Source organism: Lineus longissimus, chromosome 16 (assembly GCF_910592395.1).
Source record: "Lineus longissimus chromosome 16, tnLinLong1.2, whole genome shotgun sequence".
Lineage (NCBI taxonomy): Eukaryota > Metazoa > Nemertea > Pilidiophora > Heteronemertea > Lineidae > Lineus > Lineus longissimus.
Window position 1 is genome coordinate 1,009,017 of NC_088323.1, and position 23,776 is coordinate 1,032,792.

At 40.2% G+C, this 23,776-nt stretch overlaps 1 protein-coding gene across 9 annotated transcripts in view; it reads left to right on the top strand.

The window, feature by feature from the left end:
* Positions 1-4,302: 4,302 nt before the first annotated feature.
* LOC135500351 (ligand-gated ion channel 4-like) overlaps positions 4,303-23,776 on the top strand; it is an 87,225-nt gene continuing 67,751 nt past the window's right edge. For 8 of the 9 annotated variants that reach the window (XM_064791769.1, XM_064791773.1, XM_064791774.1 and 5 more), the window contains exons 1-2: positions 4,303-4,384; positions 9,534-9,606. The gene's annotated coding sequence lies outside the window, so the exon portion shown is untranslated. Of the gene's footprint in view, positions 4,385-8,147; positions 8,159-9,533; positions 9,607-23,776 lie in introns of those variants that run through there. The other variant, XM_064791770.1, reaches the window with a different exon arrangement.

The following is a 23,776-nucleotide window of genomic DNA, read 5'->3' on the forward strand; positions in this document are numbered from 1 at the left end:
GACGCTTTGTGCACTTAAGCTAACGTACCAGATGGACCACCACTCTTGAGTTGGTCACAAGTGCCTCTCTGCCTCGAGTAACAGTCTGGTTAGAGCAACATCACTGGCTTACTCAACCAGACTAAAGACTCGCGTTTGTGCAATTTGTTCTTGGAGTGGAGTAAAGCATACGCCCCGTAACCAGGCCCCGTAAACACAATTTGGACAGGGTTGCGCGGAAAACATCATGAAACAAATAAATTACAACCTTAAAAAGTCTAAGATAACATGAACAGGTCTGCCCAAAACCGAATCTTCTGCTAATCCGTCAATTTATATTCAAGGAGCAGAGAGCTAATATTTATTATTGTACTACAGAGGAGAAGTTGCGTGCTGCTGGGGAGATTTAGATGGGGTGCATGATCAAATCATGATTAAAGCACCGTGCAGGGAACACAGTTGTTAAAAGGTTGCAAAAATACTAGTGTACGGCGTGACCAATTTCTTGCCTGAACAATGCTGAATAAAACTTTATTGGGCCTAGAAAAATTTAGTGGAATCATATTTGAGGAAGAGATAATTATCACCCGAGCTATAAATCAGTATTACCGGATTCGTGTCAAACGCTGCTGTGAAATCTAAACATTTTCTTTTACGGTAGACCTATTCCAACCATATGGAGAATTAACAAGGTGCTAGATCCACATTATAATATCAAATTTTGAGTATTGCTAGATTCCGCACGTAAATGAGATGGTCCTCTCCCCGGACAAGGGGAGTGTCGGTCCGCAATTCACCAGGGTGATGAGGTAGTAACTGGACGTCGTGGTCGCTTGAGGGTGGAAGTGTTCGCATTTCCAAAATAACCGGTCCAAAAGGCCATACTTCGAGACCAACATCAGAGCGTCGGACATTTTTCTGTTAATCCTTCAATTTATATTCCTAGCACAAGGCTAATATTTATCATTGCTCTTGGAAGGAGAGTTAGGGTGTGGGAAGATAACATGATTAAAATACAGTCACTGGTTGATTGCCGCTTGCGACCTGCGCTTTTGTAATGCTCCTTCGCTACGTAGCAGGAATCGAGCAATCGCACCATAAGTTTAATCTGTTCCCTGAATTCTAATTTCCTGGAAATAGTCAACAATTTCATCATGCCACCTTTCTCCCGCCTTTTCTGTCATCGTACCTTTGACTCTCTACCCGAATCTCCACTTCAGTGTCCGCCTCATCTACCCCCACGACCAATCACTCCAGCTTCAACGTAAATACATGAAATACGACAGAAAATGCTCAATTCTGCTGAAATGGGGCGAAAGATTAGCGCGTAACTGACTGGTTTTAGTATCGATCGAACATATAGGAACTTCTATTGACTGCTCCAGACGGTTTTATTCGGACAGATTGGACGAGTCCAACGCCTTGGGAACTCGGGACAGCAGTTGGGGGCGGGGAGCAAGATCTTTTGAGAATGAAATGCATGGACCAAGTAAATCGTAGTGTGAGACTGACGAGACGCGCGACTCTCGTTTGTCGGAACTATTGGCCTACTTGTCATAACTAGCGGAAAACCCGCGGATATATACATGAAGAGAGACGAAATAGAAATTCATAAGTAGGTTTCGAATGCCTTACCATACGAAGAGCTACAGCGATGAAGTACGAAATTCACGCAAACGTTTTTCTCAATTTCGCCTACTCTTACTTCGTTGCTCTTACGGATCGCAGAACCTGCCTGCTTAATACCCATTCTTCCCTTATGATATTCCGACTTTTGATGTCAATTTACAAAATCCGCCTTCATTTATCATATTCATGACGTGACATGGCACTAATGCGTCATTTAGAAGCCTCTAAGGAGACGCAGAGGTGCGAAACATGGCAAGGTCGTGTTTGGGGGCGTACTGAACGTAAAATGGGTACACCGTTCGTATTTAATGGTGGCTCAAGAAAATAGGAATGATGTAACAGTGCCGTAGTGCAGTTATTATTCATGAAAAATTTCTGAGACTTTGATATTAGTACTTTTCTTAACAGTAAAATGGGCGCCCCCGTGAAAAGATAAAATAAAAAAATCCCCCACAGCGGGGTCGAACTCGGAACCTCTAGCATCGGAGCTTTAGCGTTTTACCGACTGTGCCACGACCCCGTTGATGAGTGAGCTCGCATCTTTCAGGGACGTTCATCTCGCATACAAGCTTGAAAGCAAGGCGTAGTTTTGTGCCATGTGTACCATTTAATTGTTCTAAAGTGACCTTTAAAAACGTCCCTTCTTCAATATTGGCAAAGTGAATTCATAGAATACATGATCGGGAGGTGCACATGACACTCGTTGATGAGTCTAAGAGCACGCAGGTGCTTTCAGGGTTTTAAAGATGCAAAACATTTTCCCGCTTTGCTAGTATTAAAACCATGCATGCATTGTGGAACTGTTTGATGAGGCGGTGCTCGATTTCGATTAGTGGTAGCCCTCGGGTACGACGCCATAGCCGGTTCAGGTCTGTCGTGTCACAAAGACCTTTCATGCCTTTTGTACACGCGCCCTCCAACCTTCTGAGCGGCGACCACACAGTATCATGTAAGCTGATGCTGCCTCGGTGCTTTAATCCGGTCCACTGTCGGTGGACACGGTAGCGCTACTACGGATTGCTGGTAGTCTAGCATATCTGGAGGGCGTTTCAAACATCGCCGACGGGCGTTCAACACTTCACCAGAGACTGTAACCAGAGTAGCTCTATATGAAATCCGTAAGCCATGTACAAAACTAACGAAAGTCTAGATATCAGCATCAGTGTTATGTGGCGGTGCATGATGGCAAGCAGGATGTTATCCCCCTGGCCAGCAAAATCCAACTCCTCCAAGTGGGGTGCTACGATACCCTTTCATCTGGCAATAACGCTTGGCATTCCTGATGCGGCCTTGTCAAACTATGATGACATGGCTCACCGTCTCGTTCGTGTGCCTTTGTTGGAGACACGTTTGCCGTTGCCTGTGGGATGAACGCACCAATCAATGTTGGTAAGGTGCTCTGGAAGTAGGGGTATAACGTTTGGCTTTAAACTCGGCCGGACTTGTGTCTACCGTTCAGGACTGTGATCCCGCGTAGCGAATCTATTGGCACCTTATAACGTGACTCGACGTAAAGAAAGAATTGGCGCAGACTTTGACGGCGGGGCCGGATGCGGGAACGAGACTAAAAGCCATTGGATCATTTTACTGAAGTATCGCTCTCCATTGCAGCACACAGCCATCCGCATTTATGAATAACAAATCTCGGAATTGAATGCGCTGAATTAGTCTGGTAATAATCGTCTTCTTTCTTCCAAACCAAATCATTTATGCAGTTTAAATGCCCCCTCTCCCAGGAAAAGTGTAATCCTTCATTCATGTAAAATGGATTTTCTCGCCACACAAGCATTAAACCACCAACGAAATTAAAAAAAACCACATACTCCGCACTGTAATAGTAGTGTGACGAGGCGTCGACCATGTGTGAAGAATGTAAAATACATTTACCCAAAAGTGCCAGACCGTTTGGGTGAATAAAAATGTAATCAGTGTGAATCTAAATGTTCGGATGGTGAATAATGAACGACATCATCTCTGAATACAGATTCTATTCGTTTATCTTCTTTGACGAGGTTTTTATCGACCTTCTGCCGTTGTTTGTGTGTACATTTCGGTTGAAGAAAGGGTAATACGAATAGCCCGGACAGCACGACGTGGTCCCCTGCTTGGAGTGCACTTGACAAAGTGGAATCAGTTCTGTTAACTTGAAGCCTACAGAAGTGACGACATGATTTCGCACATTATCTATGGAACACCAACAAAATAGAAAAACTCCAAGACATTTCAACGGGGCGACATTACTATTAAACACAAAGGTGGAGAGAGAATGAGTTCGAACCGAATACCTCTAGATCAAGACTTCCTGCTCAATCCGTGCTGATGTTTTTAATAACGTTTCAATCATTTTTGGAGGGGATGGCCCCGTCATGCCTGTTGTGGGGTTTCCAATACTCCCATCAAAAAGATGGCCTCTTGGCCCTCGACTATTATAGCACTCCACTTGCAGCTATCAATAGGACGCCTATAAAGTTCCAAGTTTTGCTGAACATAGGCATAGCCATGATTTCTAGTGGTGATGGTCGTTTTGCGAAAACTAAGGTATTTTTCGCGAAGTCTACCGAAGATATGGCTTTAAGCCCCGCATGAGCAATCCTCGACATGCCCCCGTTTCTGTAACTAGCATCTGTTGCACTCCTACTTGCAGCGCCGCCGCGCAACTTAATATTGATCCAGATCTGACATCGCCGCGAAAAACTTGTGGAATATCAAGGGAGTTTTCTTCTAGATGATAATTCCGTACATTCGCAACGGATTCCATTCTGATTGAAAGAAAAAGGTAGGAATTTTTATGTTTTTGCTTTTGCTGTTGTTCAGCTGTTCTTTGGGTCGTTTTGTTTCACGAAAGAAAAACACAAATCCGCGGGCGGAGGGTTCCCGGTTTTTCACGAGTGTACAGGCCTAACAGCGCCTGCTCTGTCGCTGTTTTTATAAAAGGTAAAAATGATCTATCCCGTTTCTGTTGCCGAAAACGTATTTTTTAGCCGGGTGAACATTTCTATTATTGGGGACCACGCCAATAATAGGAATGACAGTGCTATTGCCTACCCTTGGCTACCCGCCCTCACATCACTGATAAGCCTTGTTAGTTATTTCGTTCCAAATGTAATTGGTAATCTTTAATAATCAGCTTCATGACATTTTCAACCATTAGTTATATATGACGAATATTTGTATCAATTTGGTTGATGCCATATGGAGCATTGACTCCAAGGATGAGGCCAGTTTGAAATAACATTAAATCAAACTTGTCAGTTTACGAGATCTGTACAATGTAGAAGACAATTAACTTCAGCGCGGAATTTATTAGCTCTGTCAATAATGGAGGAATTGTTATGGAACATCAGTGATGCAGTCGTATTATTAATTCTTTGATATGAATAAATATGTAAACGCCCACCATCTCAGAATAGAAAATAGAAAAACATTGCATTCGACCACCTTCTTACATTAGTGGCTTCAAATGAAAGTGTAATTATTGCATCTTGGGTCACGCGGAAAGCTAAATAAATTTTTGGTAAAGATATACGTTATCGTTATGTGTTTTGATCACTGTAATTACCAAGGTTCGTGTGGTTACAGTATAATGGTTAAAGTTACTCTGCATGTGTCTATCGGCCTGGTTACGATCAATTATATTAAAGGAAATAATTAAAATTCGTGATATGCCCCTAGCAGTTTCAAGAAATTGTCAATTATTATTGGGGAGGTTTGGCAATCGGTTGTACGAATGACCAAGGCGTGTGATTTCATCAGTCTCCCTAACTTAGCTGACCTTTAGGTAAGCTATTTACCTAGAATATTGTTTAGTCACCAAATGACATAAAACACAGGCAGTGTACTCCTATTATAATGCCTGATCAATTGATTTTACATTTTTCCGAATACGAAGGCTAAATAAAATTTCTTCAATAGAGGGAAAAATTCGCCGAAGGGGTGATATCAAAAATCTATACAGCGCTAAAATATATCGAACACCTTTTCGATACAATATTGGTGAATGCCTTTGAATACTGCTTGAAATAACAGTGATTTTGAATTCATATGAAAAAGAAAAAAAAGGCAACTATTTTCAAAATCGACACATGAACATGGTACTTAAAGTCATTTTCAGAAAAAATGACATCGCAGATTTTTTGCTCACTCAGTTGAAGGGGAAATTCTGCGATTTGAACATGACATGCGGTGCCAGCAATAATTTGTCCTGCCCTTCCAATCTCTGATCCTACATTGCCCTAGCCAATCGCATAGAGTATCTTACATCTTATGTCAGCAATTTGGTTGATAGATTTTTTTCTTGAATCGACAACTGAGCGAGAAACGACTCAGTTTGAATTCAAATTAATTGTAATGAATATGAAAAGAAGCCGATGAATGAGCTGTACTCCATTGAAACTGTCCATGGGGCCATGGCATTCATCATAAACCCTGGAGAACCAGGCATGCCAGGAGAATCATGCACAGAAGAAGGAATGACTTGCTTCAGAGTGTGAAATACTGGGACTCTAACCGTAAGAAACCGCAGAATTTTGCTATTGCTTTTGCATTCGTGTGCAATGTATCGCAACAAAGATATGTTTTCAACAAACCTTAGATCTTTTTGTTATCGGAATCCGAAGAAAGAGGAGATGGTAGACAAAACCAGAGGTCGAAAACCCCGATAAGATTCTTGAAATCTTATGAGAATTTGAAGTTTGTACATGTGCACTTACATTCTTCGCAATCTTGTAAGGTTCACGGTTAAGATCATCACTGAGGATCTGACACTATTCTTGTAACGAATGTACATGTTCATGTAAACAACTAAAAAGTAAGTGAGAATGTCATAAGAATTATTCATCGGGATTTTCGACCTAAATAACTTCAGAAATATCACCTCGTTGAAAATCCCACTTTTTGGATAATCGGGTCTTTCAATATCAGCTTCCTTTCAAAAGCGTCAGTGGCAAAATCGGTTTTTCAATACATCTTTAGGAACAGAATCCAGTTCATAACTACATGTGACGCTATGGTCTGCACTGAGACTTTCTGTCAAGAGGGATATCGTATGACAACACAATTAAGATTTGTAATCTTCTTTCGTGTGGGTGGCCTGTGGTGTGCGTATAGTACAACCTGAATTGATCAAACAATTAAAAATGTTTGATAATGTCATCGCTTACAAACAAAAACATTAAGCTTTGATGACTCATGATTAAAAACGACCTTTAAAACCTTTATACCGATCTGCCGATTATATTCAATCATTGTCCATTTCAAGGGTAAACCTGTTTGAATGTTTTACTAATCAATAGATAGATATCGCAGCATAAGCCACCACTGTGAAAACTTATGAAAAATCCATCAAAGCTCTTTGATTTTCAATTGCTTTGCCGATTCAAATGGTAAAGCTGTTTTGAGGAATCTCAAATAAATACTTGCCAAACACAAGGAAAGCATAATAACTTTCATGAAATTACTTTGCAAATCAGCCCTTCGATTCTCAATTCCCTCACTCCCTACTATCTGAAATCACCGTTCGATCGTACTTACTCACTAGACCTGAGTTTAGCAATTGAATTTGTTCCGACATGTTGGGCTGATTGGTGTTTACATAAAAGGTCCAATTTCCTCCAAGTGATGCCCTTACATGACCCTGGCTGGTTGATTTCCCTAAACCCTTGATTTGTATTGGTTTCGAGATGACGGTAAAGGGCTATGACAAGTTGTATTACACGCAGTGGTTGGAATCGGAGTAGCTTTTTACTTTTACATTACTGGTGTAACTTTTGAAATCATTGATATTGCCTTGTGAATGAACTGAGACCGGCGCTAAGTATACCTAGCCCTGGCTGGCGGATTTTGAGATGACGGTAAAGGACAAGCATCTTAGGTTATATCAGGGAGGCGACCACATATTCATGTATTGGAATTGATCTATCAATTTGTCAATCAAGTTGAATTGACCTATTCACGAAATAGCTCAAGACTAAATTTGGTAAATGTATTACTAAGTGAATATACTATCAATATGTGGCACAGATATAATCAGGGCCTACGCTGGTAATGTAATCGAATGACCTTTCCGCGAAATTACATCTTTCCACATATTACGATGTAACTTTTAATCATTTTACTGAGGACCTGGTCAGGCTGGTGAATACGATGAATGGGTTGGATTCCATCAGCTTATGAATGCATAATTTCATAATGTTTTCTCTTGTCAAATCCTGGACTGATGCCATGGTGTAGTCTTATAGTGTACCCAGTTGTTGGAACTGGAGTTGTGCTCCTTCAATTCTGGAACTTCTGATATGTCTACACCTTCCAGCGATACCTCACTGCGGATTTATTACGACGTTTGCTTTCATTCAGAATCCTTGTTTTTTCACCACTTATCCTGAAACCAGCCGCCGAAACAGTGATCTCAGTTCATTGGCAAGCTCAATTATCCGCAACCGAGATATAATTTTCCCATCACAAGACTGTCACAGCTGAAGATAGAGGCATCAAAGGAAAAACAGACGAGTTTCTAAAGGCAGCTTTCTGTCGTGAAGGCATCCGTTAACAGCATGTGTGTATGTTGTCAATAGTATATTGCAGCAAGTTGTTGATGAAAACCAAGTTTGAGTGTCACAGCAGATGGGGCCATCAAACGAAATATATCTATAATGTATAATTGAAGCAATACCATTTACTTCCACTCTGAAGACACACTACCCTACTTAAGTGTATATGATAAACTGAAATTCAAAAAAAGTGGCACGAATTAATCTCCCTTATGTCAGCTACTCTGAATGGACGGCAATCATATGCTGTACTATGATTATTTAAGATCGAGGAGGATTTGGAGGGCAAAAGATGACGGCGTTATTCCCGCCACACTTGGTGTCCAGCAGGGGCGTGGATTATGTTGTCTAAAAATGAATTTGCAATGATGATGCATTCCGAAACGTGTTGTCTAGCATGATATGCAGCTAATTACCACGGCTCTAGTGTAGCCAAAGCGATGGTTTGTTGGCTTACCGGTCTGATAGGACTGTCGAGTCGTACATAATAAACCAGACCTGGTCTTCTGAAAATTGTATCGCAACGGCGCGTATGCTTTATGAAAAGCACTGCTATGTAATCGTAAATGCGTTTGTCGATATTTGTTTGAAGTCAAGTTTGTCTTTTCAACATATTTTAGGTGGAGTGATGTAATTTATAGGCCTAAAGTCAGCGACAGCTGCTTGACTCTTTGGAGATATGTCAGCAAGAGCACTTCTTAGCGGGCATGTCAGCAAGAGCACTTCTTTTTATAAGTGCCATAAGAATACCAGTACGCTCTAACCGCACAGCCATTTGCAAAGACTGATCTAATTGTCGTTTAAATGGGTCCTTGTTTCGCCAATTTGATTGACTTATCTGTCTTGCGATAGCTCACAGTTGTCATCATGTAGGACAATTTCTGCAAAAGGCAAGCTCTCCGGATCCATCTGGTGCGAAATATTGTAGCCCATTTTAACTCGGCTAAAACGAATGACAGATGTCTTTATCAGGGGTCGGTTGTACTTGTACCTATATCGATAAGTGAGATCTTCATATGACATTATAATATGTCAGACGTATATTTGATATATTGATCCCAGTTGATGCAGTCTAGAAAGTGTGTCTCCGTCATGTTGTCACTTTGGTGATAAAATATGTGGACAGTGCAGTTCGTTCTTAGAAATAGAAGTTAGTTTCCGCTTTTGAAAAAACTTGGTGGTTGTTCAGAATCTCAAAACCGTTCTTGGTTTTTCATACCAAAACATTTCGGCAGGTTGCATATTTGTGTCAGCGGAAAAACCCTAAACGGTTTTCAAAAGTTCACAAATATTTATTTCTAGGAGTGTTGGGACTGTTCTGTAGATGACCCATGACCATGTTGACTTATTTTCCATCATCTCTCCCTTTGTCTGCTGCAGGTATTGGTATGCAACCGGGGCAAATGGAGTCCAATCAGAAGTACAGGTAGCAGGGATACACTTACTTGTCCAGGTAAAAAATCAAAATATACATGTATGCAGAGGTCAAAATTCTTTTCATCTTTGTATCATGTTCATGGTATACATGTACCAGATTGACAGCTAATACAAGTACATGCTTAAGTAGTCAAGCGTGCGTAGGGCTAGCATTTGGTTTAACATATCCTTATAGTTTTTCGTCTTTGGCTTTAATACCAATGTCATCTTTAATGTAAAAACATAAGATCCAATTCTTTCTTCCAATATGAAATTGCTACAACGCTACTATATTGAGTAGATGCGTTGCGTTAACTTGTGGCCCCTAGGGTAATAAACAGTGTTAGTCGATTGGTTCCCATGCTGGAAGGAAGAGAACATCTGGGAATGGAGAAATAACCTTCACGGAGTAATTCATTTTGTTGCGACCAATCGTCCATATTTCCCAAACTCGTGTTGATGGTTGTAAGGTACCGACTGCCTGGAGTGAATGAAATATGTAATATCATGTGTATAAGAGGTTAGTATTAGATGTACTATAATAACTAACATACGTCCAGTCTCGTCCGAAAAAAAATCAATCAGTACACAAATAGTATTTATACGTGTAATGCATATGTATTTCTTTGGGTCGTAATGCATAAAAAAACACGCTGTGATTCTATGATTTTGAAATCCGTCAAAGATCCTATAACCGTGAGTTTCATCAATTGAATCAGTTGAAGTAGGATTTTTATGCCTACACTCCAAATGAAAATAATTCATAGATTATCCATAGGATTATGAAGCCAGAAAGTGCACGCCTACATGCGCACAACCTTGATATTTTATTACAAACGCTGTATTTACAGCGCTATATTCAGATAAATTGTTTTCAAATTGAAATACATAATCTTGTTGGCAGCTGATTGCATACAGATGAGGACAGTTGAAATCAGGACACTTGGCACAACATAAATTTTGTGTTTGCCCGACGTTGACTCTGTGTTGGGAGTGAACGCAAATTCTATGATTGAGGCTGGGTGTAAAATTAACGTTTCATTTACATTGGAACGACATAGATGCTATGTTTTGTTCTTTTTCTAAAAAATTACGAAAAATATGAAATATGGTGAAAACAAATTTATAAAAAATTCAAATTTCCAAAAATGACATCCTTTTGTATATCTCCTTTTTCATGTAAATTAGAGAAATTGTTACTTTCAAGTAATCAAAAAAATATTTTTTCGGAAAAAATGAGGCAAACAAATTTTTTTGTGGATTTTTTCAAATCTTTTTTTCCTTCTTCTAAAAATGTTTTTTTCTTCAAAAATGAGTAAAAAAAACATTTTTATAAGAAGGAAACAAAATTTGAAAAAATCCAATTTTTTTTGGTTTAGCCACAGAATTCATGTTGGGCTACCCAACATAGCATTTACATTTGCAAGACGTAAATTGTGTGTTGGAGACATAAAATCCATGTCAAGTACCTTTCAACAAAAAAAAATTACGTTTGAAGTACATGTAGTTACTAAGTCAGACGATAAGGTTGAGGCTAAGTTACAATGTTGAAGACCGTAGACGTTATAAGTAGCTGCAGATTCTAATTTATCATTGATGGCATCATAATTCTAACTTCCATACGAAATTAATGTACAGCAACACCCAATTAAATCATTAATCTAAGACTTTCAAATGAATAAAAAAGGTAACTTGCCAATAAGTGTTGTGGTGAAGTTACCATGCAGGCATATAATCAATTTTTCTTGTTAATGGCAGGTTGGGTGGGATAATTCTCAAAGAAGTTTTGATATCAATTGACTACTTGATTAAAAAATGGTGATTGATCGAAGTGAGTGTTTTAAATCATCGAAGGCTTCTTTTATGCGAGTTGCGAGTTGAAACGAACGAGTCATTGTTCGTTGAAAATTCGACTTTTCATAAAAGGAGGATGACGGAACCTCTGCAAGGTTAATGAGAAATTGACATCTTACGTCTGTTGGATCGCTTTTTCTGCAACCTCCACCACTTTCAAACTGCCTATCAGAACCCGAATCGCCACATCAACGCCCCTGTCCCATACAGGTTGTTATTGCCATTATCATATCTGCACCTCATTTTCCTCGGGAGCAAATTCCTTTGAATTTCTGCAGAGAAAAAGACTTTCATGCATAACAAACAGAAGGGGTGGATAATCTCATTTCGGTGTGACTGAATTGAAAGATGAGTTAATTAAGTCGATAATTAGACTCCAAGTGAGCGCGATACGCTCATTACTAAGACTTAAGGCGATATTTTCATCATGTCAGCACGAAAGAGGGAAGAGATGCAATTTGATGTGAAGAACAGTGTGGTATCTGTAAATGGCAATAGAAATTTTGCAGATTTGGGCATTCGCTGTCATTTAACCGATTACGTAAATGCATACTTTATCAAGCAGTGGATAAGAATAATGGTGGTAGTTGACAAAGTTAGGTTGAGGGATGCATATCCCCTTTACCAGAATGATAGGTAGATACTTCAACTTGTGGTACGATTCATATCCCCTTAAAAACAGTCTAGGCGAGAAATCTGATTTCAATCGTTTAACAAAATCCGATCCTTTTAAAACCTTTACATCGGAAATTAAAGTCCTGTTGATTGACATTTTTCATTATTGTTACAATCTTTATGTAAATAGTAAAATTGACATAGAATCTATAATAATGGTACCAATAGGTCATTGCTGGATTGGGTGCACTCAGGTTCTTGGGTTTCCTTATCAGTATTTGTCTGCCTGGCGCCCGCCACATTACCCGGACAAGAACTTGAAAACATTGCGTGTATTATACTTAAGCTATATCAAATTCAGTCAGTTCATTCATTCTTTCTCTATAGATCCATGGATCATTGGATATTGATCTATTGTAAATCAGCTTCATTTAACCAGATTCCCTAATGATGAATTAGTGTTGATGCTATTTCTTTCAGAGAAAAACCATGCTAGCAAGGCTGGTGTCGGGACCTATTACAAGCAACACAGGGAGTATTTTTCTTGTTTGACAGAAATGGTTGCCCTTGCAATTAGTTGTTCCTGTAACAATATGCTTCTATTATTGTTCCCGTTTCTGTCTGTCTCAGCAACCTTAGTAACTGTGTCAAACAAATCAAATGCACTCCAGGTAAGCACATTTTTATCGCACCAGAGAGTCGCCCTAAGCTCTACAGAATACTAACCATGCGACACCCGCAAATATATATTTGATAACTTAATTGGTTATACATTGGTTATCGATGATCAATGAAAGAAATAGCCAGGTTTTCGGCTGTTTCCAAAATAGCTTTTCAACGTGTTTTCCCTGTTTTGTACCGGCAAGGGAACTGTATCAGTTTGAAAGGTTGTAATGAGACTCCTAAGTAAGTGGCAACTCCCATGATCGTTTTTGATAATATTCCCCTGCCCAGAATATGTTTGTTAATGTTATCGGTAATTGCTTGCACTCACCTTGCTACGGTCTTTCATTATAAATATATTTCCCGATACATTCAGTATATCAATACGTACATAATTTATCGGTACTATTGTCTATACGGTATTTAGGAGCGATAACTGATCATCGCCTACTAAATATGTGTCGGTATTCGTAGAGATGTTATCCGAGTACGTGCCAAACAATTACACTATGAACATCAGATGTCGGAAAATGTGGTAAAATGTAGTAAATGACTTACTTAAATACGATTGGTAAACCTCTACCAAGGCCCATGCCTGTCGTTCAAAAGCACAGAATTCATGTTACATAATACCTAACGTTAAGTATTCTTGAAGACGGTTTCGTAGGTAATCACTTCATGTTTTGCATGTTAAAACTAACGAGTCCGTTTCATTCTACTGCAAATGCATGTTTGCGCCGATATGAACACTTTTCAAACATAAAACATTATTCTTTCTGTGTTACACATCGTATAGAATGCGAACTGTCACGCTCATGTAACATTACGCATCAAGTGGATGACCAGGATGAGTTGCTCCGTACTGCCTCTCTACATGCCATCGGGCAGTCTTCAGTCAGCCGGGAACTGATGCATAAGCCACGAACACCAACAGGGGAGGGATTCTCACTCTCTTCTAAAAGGTCATTCGTTAATTTGTTTGTTGTTTACTAATCACGTCAATATACAGCCTTCGTGATCAACCTGCTGGTAAACTACAGTTTCAGTATGACAAACATTGTGATTGATTCATGTTGTTTAAATAACTAATAAAACTATGGCAACTGTTTCAACACTGTTGTCATGAAGGTTGTCAGAGGTCTATGCACTTTAAACAGGAAACGTGCAGTAGTGGAGGACCCACGAAGTTGACCAACTAAAGATATAAAAATGGATGACGACGAGCCTATACAATAAAACAAGTCCACGCCAAAAAATCAGTTCACGTAAGGGGATGAGATGGCACACGAGATATCGGGATGAAAAACATAAAAACTATGAAACTCGTTCCATCCAGACCCGTCTTCCTGAGGTAATCTTCTGTCATTCTGTCCACATGCTACAATGGGTCCCTCCAGCTATGAATATTGTCCCACGATTGAAAATCCATACTCTGTCGCAGTACTGTGTTTTATGAGCTTGGTGCATTGATCGGACTGGGTGGATGGTGATGCGGTTAGATAGGTGATTCCCTGGCCTGATACGGTTTGTCAGTGTCAACCTACTGAGGCCATCATCATTCGAAAAGTAGTATGTGTTATTGGGCATGTCATTTCCTTGGTTACAAACGAAGTCGACCGTGGAAAAGGGTCATGCAAGGCGCGAATGTGAACTTAGTTGATCTTATGATACAACATTGAATTGTCGAAGGGTTCAATCGATAAAAGCGTGCATAGACATGTGACCCAAGTGTTACCATGCTGTCGACTTCAAGTAACTCAATAATGCCATTCTGTTCGAAAAGAATGCTGTCTAAATAAGTGAATTTGAATTTGCCTCCTTTTAGGTGATAAAAGCATGTTTAACGAGCACATGTGTTCGTATTTGTCCAGTAGTATCATTCCGTGATGAAAATATTGTTCACCTGCTGGTCTGACAAATATCGCGGTTGTAGTTTTCAATAATCAAAATCATAGGTTGAATGTACAATTGCAATATGTAACATTGACCTGTAAATGTTAGGTCATGGTCAACTTTATAAAGCACTGTAAAGGCCTAGACCTGTTAGTGAGTTCATTTTTTTGTAACATTCATTGTGCGATTGAGACTCGAAGATATATGAGAAGCTTTCATCTCTAATAGAATGTTGATCCCTAACCTGTGAAGCTAAATGTCTAATCAAATCCTCTTTGATTTTTCTGAATTATCCACCAGCAATTCTGCAAGTGTTAAAACTGAGAAAACATCCGGGGGGAGAAACTGCTGAGCTAGTTCGTAATACCTTTTGTCATTGTCAGTTCATCAATCCTTGTTTACATTTCCCGACGATGAAAGCAAGATCGTTCGATGTTGTTTAGAGAAAATCAGCCCAGTAACCTTTCAATTACTACATCGATTATCGTAGCCAAACATTCTGATCAAACATTGCAGATTGTCCTGGATACTTTGTCTCTAAGCTAAGGGGACGTAACATAATCACAAAAATACTTATTCTCAAATCGCATGTCGTGTTGTACCAGGTGACGTCTTTGTTTGACATTTAGTGATGGACTTAATTGTCAATCTAGTTCTTCGTTCTTCTTGAACTTCAAAGATTGTTCCAGTTAGAATCGACGACTAAATGATGTAATTAGGGGGGTCGTTATTCGTAAGCCAACCTCAGGATAGAAGAGCTCCAACTCACACTCTTAACTCGTTGATCTGTCCTGTAATTTGTACTCGGAAAATGCAGTTGATTATACCCTACACATCATAAAATACTTATCTGTAAATATACCATAATATCTTTTTATCAAGTTGCCCGTGGGTGGAAAATCAATACAATAATCATTGCTAATTAATTATTCGATGTGCTATATTCAATAGTGGGCACATTGCCTCTAGACATATTGAAGGATGAATTGTCATTACAGTTTCAACTCACGCTGATTACGCAGTTAGCGCTCAGAAGCTATGGCAAATACTTTAAGGGAATCATGTGGCTGTTGTGATATTTAGCTTCCTGACCTGTGCTTCGTGCGTTGCTTGACGTTTCCTACCATCTACGATAGAAAATTGAGAAACCAACCAGCTTGTAACATCAACATTTCTCTTGCCCATGTACTGGATACTGATCCATGAAATTAAAAAACAAAGGAATTACACAGTATTCAAGTGAATTCGCCCATAATTCAACATGAATGACTTTCATGTTACACCCAGCCATTGAAAGAAGCACACTTGTGACTCTCAGCAGGCAACCCCGACTAAAACAACACCATCAAATACAAAAGAAAACCTAAAACAATACCATTTGAACTTTTCAAAGGGCGCTGGAAACAGATGTACAGCTGGCACTATGTGAGCATGGCAAAAACAAGAGACTTTCTATCACTATTATCTTAGATGAAATTACATTGAATTGTTGAGCAGGTTCGTTGGCATCGATTTCCGTAACAAGACAACTAACGTTTATATATATTTCTAGAGAAATGATGGTTGATGTGTCGTTACATCGAAACGTGTCACCAGATTCCGCTTTGAAAGAATATTGGATATTGGACAATATCTCTTATAAAAAGTATTTGGATACTTAACTTTCGAGCCTATCATCCGACTGTTGACCAGCTATTGTGGTTTGCGTACCATCTCTTTAGGTGCTTGCCGCCCTGCCCTCCCTCAAATCGTAACCTACTGTAATGTGGTCCCTGTTTGGTCTGCAATGAATGGGCTGCAGCATCCCCAGAGGCAATAACTGAGACATTGCTGCTTGTGATCATCGCTACCACAGCCAGCCACACAAAGGGTTAATTTACAGTTTGGCACGTCCCAGCGCCACTAACAGCCTTCATCGTCACATTCTTGAACACAACCAATCTTATTAAAATTGCGTGTTTAAACAAATATCCACCAAGAGTTATTCTGATGAGATAGTGTAAATTACTAAAACGAAATGGAAAAACTGAACGAAACAACATTAAAATTGTAATTATTGATGTGATAAATTTTATTTGTAATTGTGCTAACGAGCTGTGTGTTGTTGAGTCGAATTGGAAATGTGGGATGGCTGAAGGTAGTGTCGATAGTCAACGTTTGCACTGATGGTGTGGCAGGTGGGTGGGGATTTTATCCATTATGTCGCACGTAAGCTGTATCAAGACGACATGTCAAAAATTGGGCAGATAAAAAAACAACTTAAGAACTCGAGCTATAATGGTGTACAAATATAGAAACGTATTTTCTCGAACACGACCAGGGCCATTGGAGGGGTTAATTTAACATCTCAACTAACCGACTTTCAGACTTCAAATTGAAGTTTTCAATCAAAAGAAAACTAATGCTAGTGACCCCCCAAAATCAATACTGAGCAGGTTTCTAAATTGAAACTATTCGCTCAGAAAATCGGAATGATTCTTTTGAACAGGTAGGACATGTTCATTTTGTAAGAGCTTTCACCCTGGTTTCAATTTCTGTTAAATGACTTTGTGGTCGAAGATGTAAGACAGATCGGTTCACTCAGATGAACACTTCGTTGCGATTGTTTTCCATACAGGATCGTATCATATTGGTTGAATCGAAGACCTTTCTTAAATAAGGTGTAGTCTCAACAATCTAGGTTGCACTTTTGGACATAGCTAGGTGTTATGGTTATCGTCTTAAAAGACGTTTTTTCAATCGCGGCGGAGACACAGCAATGTCTTGTAGAGCGTGTTGTCCAACATGATACCACCACTGCCATCGCCGCGGCCACATGGTGATAGCAATGTATGTCTAGTAGAGCTTACTGTGCCTGTCCAACAAGATGCTACCACTGCCATCGCCGCTGACACATGGTGATAGCAATGTATGTCTAGTAGAGCTTACTGTGCATGTCCAACAAGATGCTACCACTGCCATCGCCGCGGACACATGGTGATAGCAATGTATGTCTAGTAGAGCCTTCTGTGCATGTCCAACAAGATGCTACCACTGCCACCGCCGCTGACACATGGTGATAGCAATGTATGTCTAGTAGAGCCTTCTGTGCATGTCCAACAAGATGCTACCACTGCCACCGCCGCTGACACATGGTGATAGCAATGTATGTCTAGTAGAGCCTTCTGTGCATGTCCAACAAGATGCTACCACTGCCATCGCCGCGGCCACATGGTGATAGCAATGTATGTCTAGTAGAGCCTTCTGTGTATGTCCAACAAGATGCTACCACTGCCATCGCCGCGGCCACATGGTGATAGCAATGTATGTCTAGTAGAGCTTACTGTGCATGTCCAACACGATGCCTCCACTGCCATCGCCGCGGCCACATGGTGATAGCAATGTATGTCTAGTAGAGCTTACTGTGCATGTCCAACAAGATGCTACCACTGCCATCGCCGCGGCCACATGGTGATAGCAATGTATGTCTAGTAGAGCTTACTGTGCATGTCCAACACGATGTCTCCACTGCCATCGCCGCGGCCACATGGTGATAGCAATGTATGTCTAGTAGAGCTTACTGTGCCCGTCCAACAATATACTACCAATGCCATCGCCGCGGCCACATGGTGATAGCAATGTATGTCTAGTAGAGCTTACTGTGCCTGTCCAACAATATGCTACCACTGCCATCGCCGTGGACACATGCAATGTCTAGTAGAGCTTTTTAGACTCCGACTATGCTACCGTTGGCATTGCTGTGGGCACACAGCAATGACTTGCAGGGCTTGTCATCTTACCAATTTGTAATTGTACCCATACTTCCTCTATCGCTGTTGAGCAGATTAAAATACCTCTCGCCTGTTGTTCCAATAACTAATTTGCGAAGTCGTTTCCTCTGGAACTGGATATGCTGACAAAACTCTCTGTCGTAGTATATCCTAGTATTGCTTGATTTGAAGGTTCGGTGTATCCGTCAGTTTCCCATTGCACTTTTAATGTTACAGTTTAAAATTCCTGCACTTGCTCCTATTATTTGGTAATTGGGTGTGAAGTGAGAGAGAGTTAATTACATTTCCCGCAAAATAGCTCATTCGCCTTGATGGAGCATATCGTTGAAGCTGTTAACGTCAGACATTTTTCTTGGAGGACATGCTGTATTCCCGTTTCGTTTGGCATAAATCAAAATGGTGGTAGTAAAGTGTCGTTATGACGTGCCCAAAAGACAAGGTGTTTTCCATCGCGTTATATTGGGCTATGTTACGCCCCCATGTCGATTAAGTGTAACGAATGAGGATCACGGGTTTACAAAAAAATCTTGATAATGATTTTCCGTTCCTGTGGTTCGTTCATGACTTGATTTTCTCGAGTTCATTCTTGATATTTTCATTTGATGTACAAATTTGTGCAGCCGCCCCCAGATAATGAATAGGATATCCGTCCTTGCTTTGTTGTTTGCGTAGCCTATATTGACGGCTGGGTGACTGAGTTCGTCTCTTTGGAGTGAAACGAGTCACGTCTGCGCAGCCGCAGATTCGAATGCGTTAATTATCTAGCTTGTCGTCTGCTCAAGTTACACCATATTCTTGTCGCGGCTGTTTGTCCTCAAACACTTTGTTGACATTCTGGCGTTATAACCCACTGGTCTGCTTGGAGCACACTCCTTAGGTCTCGCACCAGATCAGGTTGGGGGCGAATACGGCTTTACTCTCCATAGAATCGTTGGTGTTGATGATGTCTTGAAGTGAAATGTGCTGATTCTCTCTCCGGTCTAGAGAGGAAGGAAAGTCACGAGTTTTAAATTTGATATTACCAATGATAATCCTGTCTTGTACCCGTCAACCTTCAACGCCATGTCGAAAAAAAATACTCGAATTGATCATGATATTTTGTCCGAGTAGATGACGATATGTTTGCAATAGCAATACACTTAACAATACACTTAACAATACACTTTGATGATAAAGTTGACTCAAAAACAAATAATCATCTTCAAAACCTGTAGTAAAACCCATGATATAAATGACTCGCTGATTCAAAGCGTTCCAGCAACTTGTTTCTCCAGTCTGCCTTTTAGCAATTACCATCGAGTAGAATCTAAATTATAGTTGGGGGCAAGATGGCGAGAGGAAATGAAGCATTTTGAGATCAAAGTCTTGTCGGGGGTACTATTATGCTCGCGGTATAAATTTTTCTAGTAATGATAGCATCAAATCATCCACTCTAGGTTTTTAGTGTATAGACTGAGAAAATATGGCTGAGTGTAAGAAAATTTAATGCATTGATTAATGAGAGATTGGTTGTTTGATGCAATTCATGAAAATATCACGTTTTTTCTTGGGTCGTAGGCATCATCACAGAATACACAATTATTATTGGTGTTAGCTCTCCAATGATAGTTTATCAAATCTTATATCAGTGACCATACCAATCTTAGTTCAACTTTGGCCTATCAGTTTATCTGATGACGGGGAAATCGCAAGGATGTTCAACTGCCTAAAGTTGTTTTTAAACACTGTCTGTCAAGGCCCAATTTCTTGTAGGTTCATCTCTTACAATGGCAGGTTATTCTTTGCACGTTTTTTTCAATACTGTCCTAAATATTGCTGACAAAATCCTCCATATTTTGAGTATCACTGAACCACTTTCGTTCTTTCCACTTGCTTTTCAACATTGTCTCAATTCCAAATGTTGTTTACAAGAACAGCCACTTCCTAGTGTGACTGCCCTAAACTCAGGAAAGGATTCTGCAACACGGTCACGTTTTATCTAATTGTCTTTCTGCTAAGTAATCCCAGTCGATTGGTTTAATCATCTCGATAATATGGACATACTGTCTTAGGCTGTGCAGGGGCTTTATGATCTGAATTAGGATCCAGTTCGAGTATGGGAGAAGTGTAACTAAATTAGTCATCACTCGAGTGATGTGAGTGATATTTTTTTAGTGAAAGGGAGCTAAGGGGATGCTGGGGTAAATGTTAGGAGATGGGATGGGCTGCTGTAAAGTGCTGTCTTTCATCTATTTGGCATTCCACATCTAACTTCAGGGCAGATGTCATCTAATTGGTTTGTATTTATTTTTGGATATTTTCCTTCATGCCCAATAGCCCACAGTAAAAACGTTGTTCAATTATAGATACCGTAGCCTACAGCAGCTACTCTTCCTGTAAAAATACCAAATCTAATTGACTTATTTGGTACTTTGCATTCAAAACGTAATTTTCTTTCTGAAGTAACTTAATTATTAGAGGCTTCTCTCTTGTCAACAACGCACACAGAAAAGTTTTATCAACGGAGCTTATGCTGATAGTGAAATAGCCAACAAAACAAGTGCACGACCCATCAACTCTATCCTGAGACATATTGATGCTGGTTATTTCATAACCAAAACCGGGACGTTTTTGAATAAAGTCATCACATTCCCCGCTGCCAGCAATTTCGTTCATGTCGTGCTACACTCAGGATGAAATATAAGCCTCGCAATGGCTCAAGTAATGCTGCGCTGCCCAATTGACCCGCGGGATTAACTCCAGTGTGGAAAATGATATGGATGATTTTACGGTCGTGCTGCGTTTGAAATGGATGAATTTGGTATCAAGGCAGGAATGCATGCTGCTGGAGATGATGATGATGATGGTTGGTCATGAGTTGGGTCAGCGTTTGCCAATCCGGCCATCAGATTTGTGCGATGTCCGGTCATAGAAGATGCCGAAATAGTATGAAAAGTCTAATGTACGCCAGTTCTTGTTTTACCATGTTGCGGAAACTACGTTGATTAGCAACCTACCCAGCGATTGTTGGTAACTAAACCGTCGCCTGCTAGTATAAACGATATTCAAGTCGTTGTCTATGACATGTGTTACTACATTGTTGGAGTAAATCCCTCACAGCCTTGTCAAAAACCAACACATCATCTCTAAAACGCATCCCCAGGAGTAATAAAAGTACACCACTTGTTGTAATTAGCCACACTTTCTGATTGGTGCACCCGTTAATGACGTCATACAGACACCCTAGATTTCTGTTCGCCGCGCCGAAGCCATAAAGCTAACAATGGCTCTGATTGTAATAAAGTCCAATTTGGTTTTGACTCGTATTTCACAGCAAGGCGAGTTTGATGACCCATGGGGCTCGTGATAGGGCGGCTAAGTGAATATATATAAACTGCAAACACCATTAAATTCCCTGTTATGGTGCGGCAGCCATTATGGATAATTTTCTCATATAATTGAAATGAGCCTGGGAACATCAAAGACAGCCACGGGACATGTAATCACCCATAATTTTTGTATGGAATACTTTCAAGACATTATGTTCCAGGTGAAATTTAAACAACTTGGAAAGTGCTGAGTTGGCATCTTCTGCGGACCCCCAGGACCACATTTGTGGATGTTGTTAGGAATACGGACAGCAAAGTTGGTGCCTTTGTCATCTTTGGGACCATATCACCAATGTACTACCTTGACCGATCTAAGAAGAATGTCCTCGCGTGTTGCTTTCAATCTGATATAATCATCCATTGTCAGATGCTTCGTCTTGAACGCAATGGCTTCATCAGGAATCAACAGAGCAGGGAAAGTCGTGAGGTTCTGAGGTCAAGTCGGTCGATACTCTAGAATTCGATCATTTCAGTTCTTGATGGAGTTTTTGCGGTGATAGACTCGAGATGCCACCTAATTAAAGAAATTGATAGAGGTTTGAGTGTGGGTTTAACCGAAAAATACTGCTATTAGCAATTCCCTAACTCTAAACTCTCGTATTTCCATTGTTGACAACTCAACCGAAAAATGAGTACTCATTACACCCTTTTGCCGATTCAAAACAATGTCGGGTCTTTGCCACACCCCATACCTTATCGATGATCCCTTTAACCTGATCCTAATATTACCTCCACGACATTTCGTCTCGAAGCTATCATCTTAGTATGATTCAATAAACACTTCCATTCGGTTTGATAGAAAATAAATTGAATCTTGAGAACGAACAGTGTCTTCTGAATGTACATTGGAGAGGAACAGGTGCCAGTAAATGCTTTATAACACGGTAACCATTAGGGTTAGGGTGGCGGAATAGTTTCAACGTCTTTATCTTGGTTATTTCTTATTGATTTCATGTATATACGTTGAAAGCAAGGGCTTAGGCGACACCTAGCGACAAGGACCGCATTGTTGTATTCCCCGCTTTTTCTCCGCACTTCACCGCCTTCAAGCCAGTGTCTGCATTCCTGATTTAGGGAGCCAATGCTTTGGCGAGGCGTCTCACGTTATCGCTGTCGTAATGTCATTAGGTGTAAGTCCTTTCCTCGGGTTGTTTTTCGCCAACAGTAATGACTAACTCATTGAAGGTGGTTGCTTTGGTTTAGGATACCACTCACGATGAAATGAACTAACTGAGCGTAATGCTGGAACAGGCACCACTTCTGTTTACATCACGGTGAGAGTTCAGTTGCAAATATTGTGTTCACGACGCGTGGATCTATTTGGGATGAAATCTGATTTGTCTTTTTTTCATTCATCTCTCATTGGGTAGTCGAGGTGCATGAACAATTTCACATTGTTGGTTTTTCTACCAGACGCCTAGATGTCGGCCAGCCCTTAAAATAATTTACCTCCAAAGAAATCAAAACATCAAAATGCAATGAAAATTTTTTTTCACCCTAATAGTATCCAACACCTCGCGATCTGTCTTTAGTCAGTAATTGCGACCTTCGTGTTTTTATTCCACCCCAATTACTGACTTCACTTTGTCCGGTATCCTTGATATAACATGGTGTGGTGTGTAAATTGATGAAGAGATCAATTACATGTAGTATGGTTAAACCACAAGATTTATTTTGAGAGCCCATCATGTTTTGCGGTCAGGTTTTCCCATTATATTCAGGAGTTAAAAAACATGAAGCACCGTCTTATTTTTTCACCGCTTATTTTTAGAAAAGGTGATGCCTACGAAAGAAACATTGCCACTGCATGGACCCAAGGTAATTGTAACTGCAATTTCTGTCGGGTTTCCGCTGCCTTCGTCCCAGGACAAAACTGTATTAACAGTTGATCACCTCAGGCTGAGTATAGTTTGTCTGAAAGACATCCTTTATCATCAGTGGTAGAGGGTCTCCTAGTGTACCAGCCTAATGCATTATTTTGTCATTTATCGGATGAATCATATGTTGCCTACCGGCAGCGTCCCTGTCTTCAAACCGAATAGGC